General features: G+C 61.9%; 2 non-coding genes across 2 annotated transcripts; both read left to right on the forward strand.

Annotated features, from left to right (window-relative positions):
• The first annotated feature begins 10355 nt into the window (after window positions 1-10355).
• Window positions 10356-12170, forward strand: LOC142793210 (small subunit ribosomal RNA). Its single transcript, XR_012891523.1, has one exon. It is a non-coding gene; the product is annotated as a small subunit ribosomal RNA (ribosomal RNA).
• Window positions 12171-13889: 1719 nt separating this feature from the next.
• On the forward strand, window positions 13890-14042 carry LOC142793202 (5.8S ribosomal RNA). Its single transcript, XR_012891515.1, has one exon. It is a non-coding gene; the product is annotated as a 5.8S ribosomal RNA (ribosomal RNA).
• Window positions 14043-15000: the final 958 nt, after the last annotated feature.

The following is a 15000-nucleotide window of genomic DNA, read 5'->3' on the forward strand; positions in this document are numbered from 1 at the left end:
GAAAACAGAGTGCCGCGCGTAACGAGGGGCGCGCGTGTTACAGAGAGATATGCCCAAACGCATGAAAGTGTACGCAGGTGTCCTAAGGCAGTTTTTTTTTTTTTTTCCTCATTTTGATGTCGCCCCGGCTGACGCGGTTTTCGTTTTTCCGTGCCGCCCCGGCTGACGCAGTTTTTGCGCCGCCCCGGCTGACGCGGTTTTTGCGCCGCCCCGGCTGACGCGGTTTTCGCGCCGCCCCGGCTGACGCGGTTTTCGCGCCGCCCCGGCTGACGCGGTTCGGACTTTGCACTTTTTGGCTGTGCCTGGCTGGCGGCCCACTCACTCGATCGCCAGGTCTGTTTGCCCCGGTGGTTCCACCGCCAGGCTTAAGCGCGAACTTTTTTTGTTTGTTTTCTTTTGATTAAGCGCAAGCTTTTTTCTTTGTTTTCTTTTGATTAAGCGCGGGCTTTTTTCTTTGTTTTTTTTTTTTATTTCGCCCCGGCAGACGCGGTTTTTGCGCCGCCCCGGCTGACGCGGTTTTTGCCGCCCCGGCTGACGCAGTTCGGACTTAGCACTTTTCGGCTGTGCCTGGCTGGCGGCCCACTCACTCGATCGCCATGTCTGTTTGCCACAGTTTTCCCGGTGGTGCCGCACCCGGGCTCGCCCCGGCTGACGCAGTTTTCGCGCCGCCCCGGCTGACGCGGTTTCGTGCCGCCCCGGCAGACGCGGTTTTCGCGCCGCCCCGGCTGACGCGGTTTTTGCGTCGCCCCGGCTGACACGGTTCGGACTTTGCACTTTTCGGCTGTGCCTGGCTGGCGGCCCACTCACTCGATCGCCATGTCTGTTTGCCACAGTTTTCCCGGTGGTGCCGCACCCGGGCTCGCCCCGGCTGACGCAGTTTTCGCGCCGCCCCGGCTGACGCGGTTTCGTGCCGCCCCGGCAGACGCGGTTTTCGCGCCGCCCCGGCTGACGCGGTTTCGTGCCGCCCCGGCAGACGCAGTTCGGACTTAGCACTTTTCGGCTGTGCCTGGCTGGCGGCCCACTCACTCGATCGCCATGTCTGTTTGCCACAGTTTTCCCGGTGGTGCCGCACCCGGGCTCGCCCCGGCTGACGCAGTTTTCGCGCCGCCCCGGCTGACGCGGTTTCGTGCCGCCCCGGCAGACGCGGTTTTCGCGCCGCCCCGGCTGACGCGGTTTCGTGCCGCCCCGGCAGACGCAGTTCGGACTTAGCACTTTTCGGCTGTGCCTGGCTGGCGGCCCACTCACTCAATCGCCATGTCTGTTTGCCACAGTTTTCCCGGTGGTGCCGCACCCGGGCTCGCCCCGGCTGACGCAGTTTTCGCGCCGCCCCGGCTGACGCGGTTTCGTGCCGCCCCGGCAGACGCGGTTTTCGCGCCGCCCCGGCTGACGCGGTTTCGTGCCGCCCCGGCAGACGCAGTTCGGACTTAGCACTTTTCGGCTGTGCCTGGCTGGCGGCCCACTCACTCGATCGCCATGTCTGTTTGCCACAGTTTTCCCGGTGGTGCCGCACCCGGGCTCGCCCCGGCAGACGCGTTTTTTTTTTTCTTTCGCCCCGGCTGACGCAGTTTTCGCGCCGCCCCGGCTGACGCGGTTTCGTGCCGCCCCGGCAGACGCGGTTTTTTGCGCCGCCCCGGCTGACGCGGTTTTTGCCGCCCCGGCTGACGCAGTTCGGACTTAGCACTTTTCGGCTGTGCCTGGCTGGCGGCCCACTCACTCGATCGCCATGTCTGTTTGCCACAGTTTTCCCGGTGGTGCCGCACCCGGGCTCGCCCCGGCTGACGCAGTTTTCGCGCCGCCCCGGCTGACGCGGTTTCGTGCCGCCCCGGCAGACGCGGTTTTCGCGCCGCCCCGGCTGACGCGGTTTCGTGCCGCCCCGGCAGACGCAGTTCGGACTTAGCACTTTTCGGCTGTGCCTGGCTGGCGGCCCACTCACTCGATCGCCATGTCTGTTTGCCACAGTTTTCCCGGTGGTGCCGCACCCGGGCTCGCCCCGGCTGACGCAGTTTTCGCGCCGCCCCGGCTGACGCGGTTTCGTGCCGCCCCGGCAGACGCGGTTTTCGCGCCGCCCCGGCTGACGCGGTTTCGTGCCGCCCCGGCAGACGCAGTTCGGACTTAGCACTTTTCGGCTGTGCCTGGCTGGCGGCCCACTCACTCGATCGCCATGTCTGTTTGCCACAGTTTTCCCGGTGGTGCCGCACCCGGGCTCGCCCCGGCAGACGCGTTTTTTTTTTTCTTTCGCCCCGGCTGACGCAGTTTTCGCGCCGCCCCGGCTGACGCGGTTTCGTGCCGCCCCGGCAGACGCGGTTTTTTTGCACCGCCCCGGCTGACGCGGTTTTTGCCGCCCCGGCTGACGCAGTTCGGACTTGGCACTTTTTGGCTGAGCCTGGCTGGTGGCCCACTCACTCGATCGCCATGTCTGTTAGCCACAGTTTTCCCGGTGGTGCCGCACCCGGGCTCGCCCCGGCTGACGCAGTTTTCGCGCCGCCCCGGCAGACGCGGTTTTCGCGCCGCCCCGGCTGACGCGGTTTTTGCCGCCCCGGCTGACGCAGTTCGGACTTGGCACTTTTTGGGCTGAGCCTGGCTGGCGGCCCACTCACTCGATCGCCATGTCTGTTTGCCACAGTCTTCCCGGTGGTGCCGCACCCGGGCTCGCCCCGGCAGACGCGTTTTTTTTTTCTTTCGCCCCGGCAGACGTGGTTCCCCCCCCCCCCCTTTTCGCTCGCCCCGGCTGACGAGGTTTTCGCGCCGCCCCGGCTGACGCAGTTTTCGCGCCGCCCCGGCTGACGCGGTTTCGTGCCGCCCCGGCTGACGCGGTTTTCGCGCCGCCCCGGCTGACGCGGTTTTTGCGTCGCCCCGGCTGACACGGTTCGGACTTTGCACTTTTCGGCTGTGCCTGGCTGGCGGCCCACTCACTCGATCGCCATGTCTGTTTGCCACAGTTTTCCCGGTGGTGCCGCACCCGGGCTCGCCCCGGCTGACGCAGTTTTCGCGCCGCCCCGGCTGACGCGGTTTCGTGCCGCCCCGGCAGACGCGGTTTTCGCGCCGCCCCGGCTGACGCGGTTTCGTGCCGCCCCGGCAGACGCAGTTCGGACTTAGCACTTTTCGGCTGTGCCTGGCTGGCGGCCCACTCACTCGATCGCCATGTCTGTTTGCCACAGTTTTCCCGGTGGTGCCGCACCCGGGCTCGCCCCGGCTGACGCAGTTTTCGCGCCGCCCCGGCTGACGCGGTTTCGTGCCGCCCCGGCAGACGCGGTTTTCGCGCCGCCCCGGCTGACGCGGTTTCGTGCCGCCCCGGCAGACGCAGTTCGGACTTAGCACTTTTCGGCTGTGCCTGGCTGGCGGCCCACTCACTCGATCGCCATGTCTGTTTGCCACAGTTTTCCCGGTGGTGCCGCACCCGGGCTCGCCCCGGCAGACGCGTTTTTTTTTTTTTCTTTCGCCCCGGCTGACGCAGTTTTCGCGCCGCCCCGGCTGACGCGGTTTCGTGCCGCCCCGGCAGACGCGGTTTTTTGCGCCGCCCCGGCTGACGCGGTTTTTGCCGCCCCGGCTGACGCAGTTCGGACTTAGCACTTTTCGGCTGTGCCTGGCTGGCGGCCCACTCACTCGATCGCCATGTCTGTTTGCCACAGTTTTCCCGGTGGTGCCGCACCCGGGCTCGCCCCGGCTGACGCAGTTTTCGCGCCGCCCCGGCTGACGCGGTTTCGTGCCGCCTCGGCAGACGCGGTTTTCGCGCCGCCCCGGCTGACGCGGTTTCGTGCCGCCCCGGCAGACGCAGTTCGGACTTAGCACTTTTCGGCTGTGCCTGGCTGGCGGCCCACTCACTCGATCGCCATGTCTGTTTGCCACAGTTTTCCCGGTGGTGCCGCACCCGGGCTCGCCCCGGCTGACGCAGTTTTCGCGCCGCCCCGGCTGACGCGGTTTCGTGCCGCCCCGGCAGACGCGGTTTTCGCGCCGCCCCGGCTGACGCGGTTTCGTGCCGCCCCGGCAGACGCAGTTCGGACTTAGCACTTTTCGGCTGTGCCTGGCTGGCGGCCCACTCACTCGATCGCCATGTCTGTTTGCCACAGTTTTCCCGGTGGTGCCGCACCCGGGCTCGCCCCGGCAGACGCAGTTTTCGCGCCGCCCCGGCAGACGCGGTTTTCGCGCCGCCCCGGCTGACGCGGTTTTTGCCGCCCCGGCTGACGCAGTTCGGACTTGGCACTTTTTGGGCTGAGCCTGGCTGGCGGCCCACTCACTCGATCGCCATGTCTGTTTGCCACAGTCTTCCCGGTGGTGCCGCACCCGGGCTCGCCCCGGCAGACGCGTTTTTTTTTCTTTCGCCCCGGCAGACGTGGTTCCCCCCCCCCCTTTTCGCTCGCCCCGGCTGACGAGGTTTTCGCGCCGCCCCGGCTGACGCAGTTTTCCGCGCCGCCCCGGCTGACGCGGTTTCGTGCCGCCCCGGCTGACGCGGTTTTCGCGCCGCCCCGGCTGACGCGGTTTTTTGCGTCGCCCCGGCTGACACGGTTCGGACTTTGCACTTTTCGGCTGTGCCTGGCTGGCGGCCCACTCACTCGATCGCCATGTCTGTTTGCCACAGTTTTCCCGGTGGTGCCGCACCCGGGCTTGCCCCGGCAGACGCGTTTTTTTTTTTTCTTTTCGCCCCGGCTGACGCAGTTTTCGCCCCGCCCCGGCTGACGCGGTTTCGTGCCGCCCCGGCAGACGCGGTTTTTTGCGCCGCCCCGGCTGACGCGGTTTTTGCCGCCCCGGCTGACGCAGTTCGGACTTTGCACTTTTTGGCTGAGCCTGGCTGGCGGCCCACTCACTCGATCGCCATGTCTGTTTGCCACAGTTTTCCCGGTGGTGCCGCACCCGGGCTCGCCCCGGCAGACGCGTTTTTTTTTTCCTTCGCCCCGGCAGACGTGGTTCCCCCCCCCCCCTCCGTCTTTCTTTTTGTTTTTTTTTTCGCCGCGGCTGAAGTGGATTTTTCGGTGCCTCGACGCCCCGGTAGTCGCGGTTTTTCCGTTTCCGCACGGCCCCGGCTGACGCTGCTCGGTCACAGTCGCCTTTTGTGAGGATTGCAGACTTCTTGAGCGCGGGTGTTTTTTTTTTGTTGTTGTTGTTGTTTTATTACGCATTCGCTCCAGCAGACGCTGTTTAGACTTTTTGTTTCCTCTTTTATCCTGCGACGAGGTGACGAGGTTTATTCGGTGCTCCGCCGCCCCGGCTGAAGTGATTTTTCCTGTCCCGTGCCGCCCCGGCTGACGCGGTTGGGACTTCGCGTTTGTTCGGGCCGCCACGGGTTTTGGCGCACTCGCTCGGTTGCGTTGTTGCCACTTGTTGCGAACCCAGGTTTCTTGAGCGAGCGCGGGCGTTTTTTCTTCCTTTCTTTCTTTGTTCTATGTGTTAGCGAATCGGCCTTTAATATCACACGAGGACTCACAACCAACAATTTTCAGTTTGAAGTGTAAAAAATCTGCAGGTGTTGACGTAACTGACTTGCCCCGTACCCTTGAGTACATCCATGAAGTTCTCGTAGTACTACTAAATCGCATTATTCCAAGTGGAGAAATTCCCATAAACTTGCAAACCTCTACACGAAAATCGGTGCGCGTGATAAAGTTGAAAATTATCGTCCGATATCAAATGTGCCTTCTATAACACAAATTCTAGGAAAAAAAAAAAAAACACTTGTTCGCCGTTCTCTGCGCCGTGACTGGCAGCACTCCGGCGAAGCGAAACGGGGTCGATTCGAGCACGATATCGGCGTCTTTCGACGTGCTCGCCGGCGACCGTCGCACGAGTACGTCGCACGAGCGCGTCTGCCGGGGCGCCGTTTGCGAAGCCGACGCAAAAGTGGGAACCGCCGCTCGGATGATCGCCGCTTTCGGCAGAGTGAGTGTTGGCACTCCGGGGAAGCGAAACAGCGTGAATGCGCCCACGAAATCGGCGTATTTTGAAGTGCCCGCCGGCGACCGTCGCACGAGTACGGTAAACCGCGTCAGCCGGGGCGTAGTTCGGGACGCCGACGAAAAAGTGGGAAGCGCAACTCGGATCTTCGCCGTTTTTGCAGGAGTGAGTGGCGGCCCTCCTGCGAGACCAAGAAGCATCGATTCGTGCACGAATTCGGCGCCTTTCGACGTGATCGCCGGCGACCGTCGCTCGAGTAGGGCAAACCGCGTCTGCCGGGGCGGGCTTCGGGACGCCGATGCGAAAGTGGGAAACGCTGCTCGGATGTTCGCCGTTTTTGGCCGAGTGAGTGCTGGCACTCGGGCGAAGCCAAACGGGGCCGATTACGGCACGATATCGGCGTCTTTCGACGTGCCCGGCGGCGACCGTCGCACGAGTACGGTAAACCGCGTCAGCCCGGGCGGAGTTCGGGACGCCGATGCGAAAGTGGAGAACGCCGCTCGGATCTTCGCCGTTTTTGGAGGAGTGAGTGGCGGCACTCCGGAGAAGCCAAGGAGCGCCAATTAGCGCACGATATCGGCGTCTTTCGACGCGCTCGCCGGCGACCGTCGAACGAGTAGGGCAAACCGCGTCTGCCGGGGCGGGGTTTACGACGCCGACGCAAAAGTGGGAACCGCCGCTCGGATGTTGGCCGTTTTTGGCAGAGTGAGTGCTGGCACACCGGCGACGCGAAAGAGCGCGAAAGCGCCCACGAAAGTGGCGTATTTGGACGTGCTTGACGGCGACCGCTGCAGGAGTACGAAAAACCACGTCAGCCGGGGCGAGCGACCCACGGCGGTCTGGGTGCTTATCGCTGCTATTATAGGGGCACCCCGGCAGACGCAGAAAAAAAAAATTTTTTTTCGACCTTCTTTTTTGCTGGTCGAGCTCGGGTAACCCAGGTCGCAATGGGAGCCGCGCACGAAAGCGGCGTCGCGAGACGCGTTCGCGGTCGCTAGTCGCACGAGCTCGGCAACCGCGTCAGCCGGCGCGGAGTTCGGGATGCCGACGGCTAAGTGGGTACCGCTGCTCGGATGTTCGCCGTTTTTGGCCGAGTGAGTGCTGGCACTCCGGCGAAGCGAAACGGGGCCGATTCGGGCACGATATCGGCGTATTTCGACGTGCTCGCCGGCGACCGTCGCACGAGTACGGCAAAGCGCGTCTGCCGGGGCGAGGTTTGCGATGCCGACGAAAAAGTGGGAAGCGCCGCTCGGATCTTCGCCGTTTTTGCAGGAGTGAGTGGCGGCCCTCCTGCGAGACCAAGAAGCATCGACTCGCGCACGATATCGGTGTCTTTCGACGTGCCCGCCGGCCACCGCCGCACGAGTACGGCAAACCGCGTATGCCGGGGCGGGGTTGGCGACGCCGACGCAAAAGTGGGAACCGCCACTAGGATGTTCGCCGTTTTTGGCAGAGTGAGTGCTGGCACACCGGCGACGCGAAAGAGCGCGAAAGCGCCCACGAAAGTGGCGTATTTGGACGTGCTTGACGGCGACCGCTGCAGGAGTACGAAAAACCACGTCAGCCGGGGCGAGCGACCCACGGCGGTCTGGGTGCTTATCGCTGCTATTATAGGGGCACCCCGGCAGACGCAGAAAAAAAAAATTTTTTTTCGACCTTCTTTTTTGCTGGTCGAGCTCGGGTAACCCAGGTCGCAATGGGAGCCGCGCACGAAAGCGGCGTCGCGAGACGCGTTCGCGGTCGCTAGTCGCACGAGCTCGGCAACCGCGTCAGCCGGCGCGGAGTTCGGGATGCCGACGGCTAAGTGGGTACCGCTGCTCGGATGTTCGCCGTTTTTGGCCGAGTGAGTGCTGGCACTCCGGCGAAGCGAAACGGGGCCGATTCGGGCACGATATCGGCGTATTTCGACGTGCTCGCCGGCGACCGTCGCACGAGTACGGCAAAGCGCGTCTGCCGGGGCGAGGTTTGCGATGCCGACGAAAAAGTGGGAAGCGCCGCTCGGATCTTCGCCGTTTTTGCAGGAGTGAGTGGCGGCCCTCCTGCGAGACCAAGAAGCATCGACTCGCGCACGATATCGGTGTCTTTCGACGTGCCCGCCGGCCACCGCCGCACGAGTACGGCAAACCGCGTATGCCGGGGCGGGGTTGGCGACGCCGACGCAAAAGTGGGAACCGCCACTAGGATGTTCGCCGTTTTTGGCAGAGTGAGTGCTGGCACTCCGGCGAAGCGAAAGAGCGCGAATGCGCCCACGAAAGTGGCGTGTTTGGACGTGCTTGACGACGACCACCGCAGGAAAACGAAAAACCACGTCAGCCGGGGCGAGCGACCCATGGCGGTCTGGGTGCTTATCGCTGCTATTATAGGGGCACCCCGGCAGACGCAAAAAAAAAAAAAATTTTTTTTCGACATTCTTTCTTGCTCGTCGACCTCGGGTGACCCAGGTCGCAGTGGGAGCCGCGCACGAAAGCGGCGTCGCGAGACGGCTTCGCGGTCGCTAGTCGCACGAGCTCGGCAACCGCGTCTGCCGGGGCGGAGTTCGGGACGCCGACGGCTAAGTGGGAACCGCCGCTCGGATGTTCGCCGTTTGTGGCCGAGTGAGTGCTGGCACTCCGGCGAAGCCAAACGGGGCCGATTCCGGCACGATATCGGCGTCTTTCTACGTGCTCGCCGGCGACCGTCGCACGAGTACGGCAAAGTGCGTCTGCCGGGGCGGGGTTTGCGACGCGTACGCAATAGTGAGAACCGTCGCTCGGATGTTCGTCGTCTTTCGCCGAGCCAGTGCTGGCACTCCGGCGAAGCCGAACGGAGCCGATTCGGGCACGATATCGGCGTCTTTCCACGTGCTCGCCGGCGACCGTCGCACGAGTACGGTAAACCGCGTCAGCCGGGGCGGAGTTCGGGACGCCGATGCGAAAGTGGGAAGCGCCGCTCGGATCTTCGCCGTTTTTGGAGGAGTCAGTGGCGGCACTCCGGTGAAGCCAAGGTGCGCCAATTCGCGCACGATATCGGCGTCTTTCGACGTGCCCGCCGGCCACCGTCGCACGAGTACGGCAAACCTCGTCTGCCGGGGCGGGGTTTGCGACGCCGACGCAAAAGTGGGAACCGCCGCTCGGATGTTCGCCGTTTTTGGCAGAGTGAGTGCTGGCACTCCGGCGAAGCGAAAGAGCGTGAATGCGCCCACGAAAGTAGCGTATTTGGACGTGCTTGACGGCGACCGCCGCAGGAGTACGAAAAACCACGTCAGCCGGGGCGAGCGACCCACGGCGGTCTGGGTGCTTATCGCTGCTATTATAGGGGCACCCCGGCAGACGCAGAAAGAAAAAAAAAAAAAAAATGGGGACATGGCGTGCGTCACCGTGCGGCTTCGCAGCGTTGCCGAAGTCGCCGAGCCCTTCGACTGAGCCGAACGGCGGACAGGGAACGTTGGTCGGCCGTTCTAACCTGTCGGTGCCACGCCGAGACGTCGTTAAGGAAAACCGCGTCGTGGGCCTCTACGACGCCGTCGAGTCGTTGTACGTTTGGTGTCCAGCGTGTCGGCGGCGAGTAGCGGACACGTCGTTCACGACTTCGGTCTTTCGCAGTCGACGCGAACTTGCGGAGAGTCGTGGTGCCTCACGTTTTCGGCAGAAACCGCGGCGGAATTTTCCCGTGCGTGCGCGCACGACCTCGGTGCTGTGCCGTCAGCGTAGTGTTGCACAAACTCGTGGCCTACCCAAGGTGCGGTACGTTTGCGGCCGTATCCTCGGTGGGAATTTCGTGAGTAGGGTCGCAAATTCTACGACCTCGGCGGGTTTGAGAGCGACGTAGACTTGTGGCACGCTCAACGTGCCACACGTTTCGGGGCACACCCGCGGTGAAATTTTCTCGAGTACGCTCGTATTAGTGCCCAAGGAGGTCTGGGTACTTATCGCTGCTATTATGTGGGGGTTCTCGTGAGCGGCGTACGCGAAAGCGACCGGGTGTCTGATATGCGGCGGGCTTCGGCCTCGTCAAGCGTGTCCTCGGGTCTGCTCCAGGGGAATCCACGGCAGTCGTCTGCAGCCTCATCCGCTTGATGCGTTAGGGGCTGGTTGTCGGACGGTGCCGTTTTACCACGATATCGAGGTGTGTTCCGTGTCGTCCTCGGGCGATTCAGATGCGAAAGCGCCGAAGACGCGGGCGTGACCCGTCGTCTGGCGGCTTTGCAGTCTCGGCTCCGTTGCTAGTTCCGGCCGGTCCACCGACAGTGCAGCGGGCTTGGGCAACCCGCACGGCGCGACCGAGTCGATGCAACGAAAAAGAGCGAGCATGAACGTGCTTCTTGCCGCACGGCTCCCACTCGTCTTTCGGGAAGGTTGTGCCGTAGCGAGCTCGAACGCCGTCATCTCGGAGTGCAAAATAAGCGTGTTGGGGCGCCTGAAGGTGGCCTCCGCCGCACACAGACTGCGTCCGGCCCGCCGAAGGCGAGGACGGACGCGCAGTCGAACGATTACCTGGTTGATCCTGCCAGTAATCATATGCTTGTCTCAAAGATTAAGCCATGCATGTCTAAGTACATGCCGAAATAAGGCGAAACCGCGAATGGCTCATTAAATCAGTTATGGTTCCTTAGATCGTTTCTTCCTACTTGGATAACTGTGGCAATTCTAGAGCTAATACATGCAGTGAGCCTGGAGCCCTTTGGGTAACGGGTGCTTTTATTAGACCAAGATCGATCGGGTTTCGGCCCGTATTGTGTGGTGACTCTGGATAACTTTGTGCTGATCGCATGGCCACGAGCCGGCGACGTTTCTTTCAAGTGTCTGCCTTATCAACTTTCGATGGTAGGTTACTTGCTTACCATGGTTGTTACGGGTAACGGAGAATCAGGGTTCGATTCCGGAGAGGGAGCCTGAGAAACGGCTACCACATCCAAGGAAGGCAGCAGGCGCGCAAATTACCCACTCCCGGCACGGGGAGGTAGTGACGAAAAATAACAATACGGGACTCTTTTGAGGCCCCGTAATTGAAATGAGTACACTCTAAATCCTTTAACGAGGATCAATTGGAGGGCAAGTCTGGTGCCAGCAGCCGCGGTAATTCCAGCTCCAATAGCGTATACTAAAGCTGCTGCGGTTAAAAAGCTCGTAGTTGGATCTCAGTTCCAGACGAGTAGTGCATCTACCCGATGCGACGGCTCGGACTGAACATCATGCCGGTTCTTTCTTGGTGCACTTCATTGTGTGCCTCGAGATGGCCGGTGCTTTTACTTTGAAAAAATTAGAGTGCTCAACGCAGGCGAGTCGCCTGAATAAACTTGCATGGAATAATAGAACAAGACCTCGTTTCTGTTCTGTTGGTTTTTGGAATACGAGGTAATGATTAAGAGGGACGGACGGGGGCATTCGTATTGCGGCGCTAGAGGTGAAATTCTTGGACCGTCGCAAGACGAACTACTGCGAAAGCATTTGCCAAGAATGTTTTCATTGATCAAGAACGAAAGTCAGAGGTTCGAAGGCGATCAGATACCGCCCTAGTTCTGACCATAAACGATGCCAACCAGCGATCCGCCTGAGTTACTCAAATGACTCGGCGGGCAGCTTCCGGGAAACCAAAGTATTTGGGTTCCGGGGGAAGTATGGTTGCAAAGCTGAAACTTAAAGGAATTGACGGAAGGGCACCACCAGGAGTGGAGCCTGCGGCTTAATTTGACTCAACATGGGAAAACTTACCCGGCCCGGACACTGGGAGGATTGACAGATTGAGAGCTCTTTCTTGATTCGGTGGATGGTGGTGCATGGCCGTTCTTAGTTGGTGGAGCGATTTGTCTGGTTAATTCCGATAACGAACGAGACTCTAGCCTATTAAATAGGTGCGGGGTTCCCAGCACCTTACAACCTTCTTAGAGGGACAAGCGGCTCCTAGCCGCACGAAACAGAGCAATAACAGGTCTGTGATGCCCTTAGATGTCCGGGGCCGCACGCGCGCTACACTGAAGGAAGCAGCGTGTCTTTATCCCTGTCTGAAAAGACTGGGTAACCCGTGGAACTTCTTTCGTGATTGGGATAGGGGCTTGCAATTGTTCCCCTTGAACGAGGAATTCCCAGTAAGCGCGAGTCATAAGCTCGCGTTGATTACGTCCCTGCCCTTTGTACACACCGCCCGTCGCTACTACCGATTGAATGATTTAGTGAGGTCTTCGGACCGATGTCCGGCGCGGCCTTTCGGTTGCGCCGGTCTGTTGGAAAGATGACCAAACTTGATCATTTAGAGGAAGTAAAAGTCGTAACAAGGTTTCCGTAGGTGAACCTGCGGAAGGATCATTAACGGATTGTGAAGGGTGAGCGCCTCAGCTGCGTCTGCGCCCGACACTTTCTGCCGCTGACCCCGTTTGGACGCGGGGTCGGCTTTTCCCCACGGGGCTGCCTGAATGTGGAGCGGCACCCCGTGACAAATTGTTGCGCCCAGCGGACGCCAACACCGCGACCTTGGACGGTCGGCCAGGTGGCGGACGCGGGTACAAACGGCGCAACGCACTCATAGGTCGGCTTTCGACCCGCCACTGCACCGTGGCTCGAAGCGCTCGAAATGCGCGACCCGACCGCTGCGGGACCGCCTAGTACTGTAAACAGGAGCGGCGGAGCGCGAACGGCGAGTCGTGGTTACGTCGGTAGAAGGCGAGGCTGCGCGTTCCCGAAACGCCAGCCGAGTGCCCTCCCGACCGTTCGAGCGTGCAAGAACGAGACCCGACAATCGCGCGGCGACTGCCAAGTACGAGAGGAACGGCACAAGCGTCGGCGGTCGGTCAAGGAACTGGCGATGTGACGGGTCCGCTGTGCACCAGTGCATACCGTCCCGCCGTCCGCGGCAAGCGCCTCCGCGTCCTCGGGTGACGGAGGCTGCCGGTCGGTTCTTGCAGGCGAGGGATCTCGCTGGCACCGGTTCGCGTTGACGCGCGGCCGGTCATGGCACGGCGATGCGACGGCCGAGGTGCGCAGTACTCGATGGAGGAACCGCACGCTCCGATGACCGTCCCGCCCTCCGCGGCGTATGCGTACCGACCGTAATGGTTGCAGCAGCGCCGGCCGGCTTTTGAATTCGCCACACGAAACACGGTGCGAGATCGCGGTTAGGGGAGCGTCGACGTTGCCAGGCGTTTTGCTTGCTGCCGAGGGAAAGGCGGCACGGCCACGTCGCGCTCGTCGCGATTAGCGGGTCTGCGCGCTTTGGGAAGGTGCCGCAACGACTTGCCGAAAGAGGAAGCACGGAAGAACGAGGGACTTGGACGTCCCGACAATTGAACGCACTTGCGGCCAGGCCCTTGCTGGCTTCGTTCTTCCGCCTCGAGTAGGCTCGTACGCGGCTCCGGCGCCGAAAGTGGTCCTTGGCACCGACTTCGGTGGACGTGGGAAGTGCCGCGCAAGTACGGCGCGCCTGGCTCCACCTGTTGGCTAAAGTAGGCAGCCGGATCGGCATTTTGGTGTGCGGTGGCAAACCGTGGATGCGAAAAAAGCTTGTGCGATTTCGTGGAACAAAAAGCGGGGGTCCCCCTTTTTATGCGGAGGAGACCGACCCGCCTGCCGTGGTGAACCGCGACGCCACGGTAAAAACGGGAGAGGCTTGTCGATGGGACCGTGCATCCCGCGCTCCACGGAGGCCGGGAGGCGGCCGCCCGAGGAAATGTGTAGCCGTCGAGGCCCGCATCTGCGTGCACTCTTATCCAAATGGGTGTACCGCAGGCATTTTCTGGTTAGGCGGGCCAATGAGAGCGAGCACACAACGATACCTACGGGTCCGGCTTGGAGAACCGGCTTCGACGCCTCCCGAGTATTTATAGAGGGGTGGACCACGAAAGCACTCGCAAGTAGCGAAAGCGAAACGCCGTCCGAAACACACCGTTTGCTCGATTTGCGGCAGCCGAAAAAGGCGCGGCAGAGTTTTGGAGTCCAAGCGTGCGCTGAAAAGCGCCCTTCTTGGCCACTGTTTGGCCGAGTGCCAGAAACGTTTGGTTTTGACTGTACGGAATTGAACAAACACTTTTTCACGACTCTAAGCGGTGGATCACTCGGTTCTCGGGTCGATGAAGAACGCAGCCAGCTGCGAGACTTGGTGTGAATTGCAGGACACACTGAGCACTGATTCTTTGAACGCACATTGCGGCCTTGGGTCTTCCCTTGGCTTCGTCTGTCTGAGGGTCGGATCACATATCAAGAGAGCCTTCGGCGCACAAGGGAACGTGAGCCGTCGACTCGTTTTGACCGCGTCGGCAACACGGACAGCACGCTGAACACCTCACAGCGAGCGCCAACAGCGGCCACTCAAGGGCGAGACGGTGGCGACCGTCGTGCCAGAGCCCAACCGAAACGGGGGCGACCGACTGCATTGAGGATGTGGCACCTCGTTGAGACCGCCGCAGGACTTCGAGTCGGAAGGAAGCCTGCAGGGAAAGTGCGGTCGAGGTTGCGTACTCCTCTCTGCGACCGGGCGCGCAAGAGCTGCGAGAGCCACGGACGCGCAACTTTAACGCACGGTAAACACGAGGAGCGAAAGCCGGCCAGCAAAGCTTCTCCAGCCGTGCGCAAAGTGCGCGAGATCGCAGCCTTGCGTTGCGCTTGTTGCCCTCGAAGTAAGCAGGGTGTCCCGTAGACCGGGCGCTCGAACACGCTGCGGGGCCGTGCCTCCTCCAGGCTTTGCCGCGCGAACAGGGAACGTTCGCGCGCAAAGCGCAGGGAGGTGAGGAGGCTGCGCCCGACGTTTGCGGTTCGCTGCGTACGCGGTTGATGCGGAGAGCACGGCGCGACGACTTGCCGCGAAGCGGAAAAAGTCTCCCGCACGAGTTGGCGAAACGTTGGCGAAGCTTAAGGCGTTCTCGTCGTAGTCCGCCGTCGGTCTAAGTGCTTCGCAGTTCCCGTCCCGTTCAAAAAACTGGGCCACTCCAGTTGGGGCGGGGGCGACGCTACACGAGACGATGCCTCTCGCCAGGCTGCGTGGCTGCCCTTGCGGCGGCGGCGACTGGCCTCGGCGGTGTTTGGGCTTTCGACACGGTCGTTTATCACGCAACTGCTCGGACGACGCACGCGCGCAGCGGAATGCCGCTTGCCAGCCTTGTGAAGATGTGACCCTGTACAGGGTTGCGGGCGCACTTGGTAGGGCGTC

Source organism: Rhipicephalus microplus, unplaced genomic scaffold, assembly GCF_043290135.1.
Source record: "Rhipicephalus microplus isolate Deutch F79 unplaced genomic scaffold, USDA_Rmic scaffold_293, whole genome shotgun sequence".
NCBI lineage: Eukaryota > Metazoa > Arthropoda > Arachnida > Ixodida > Ixodidae > Rhipicephalus > Rhipicephalus microplus.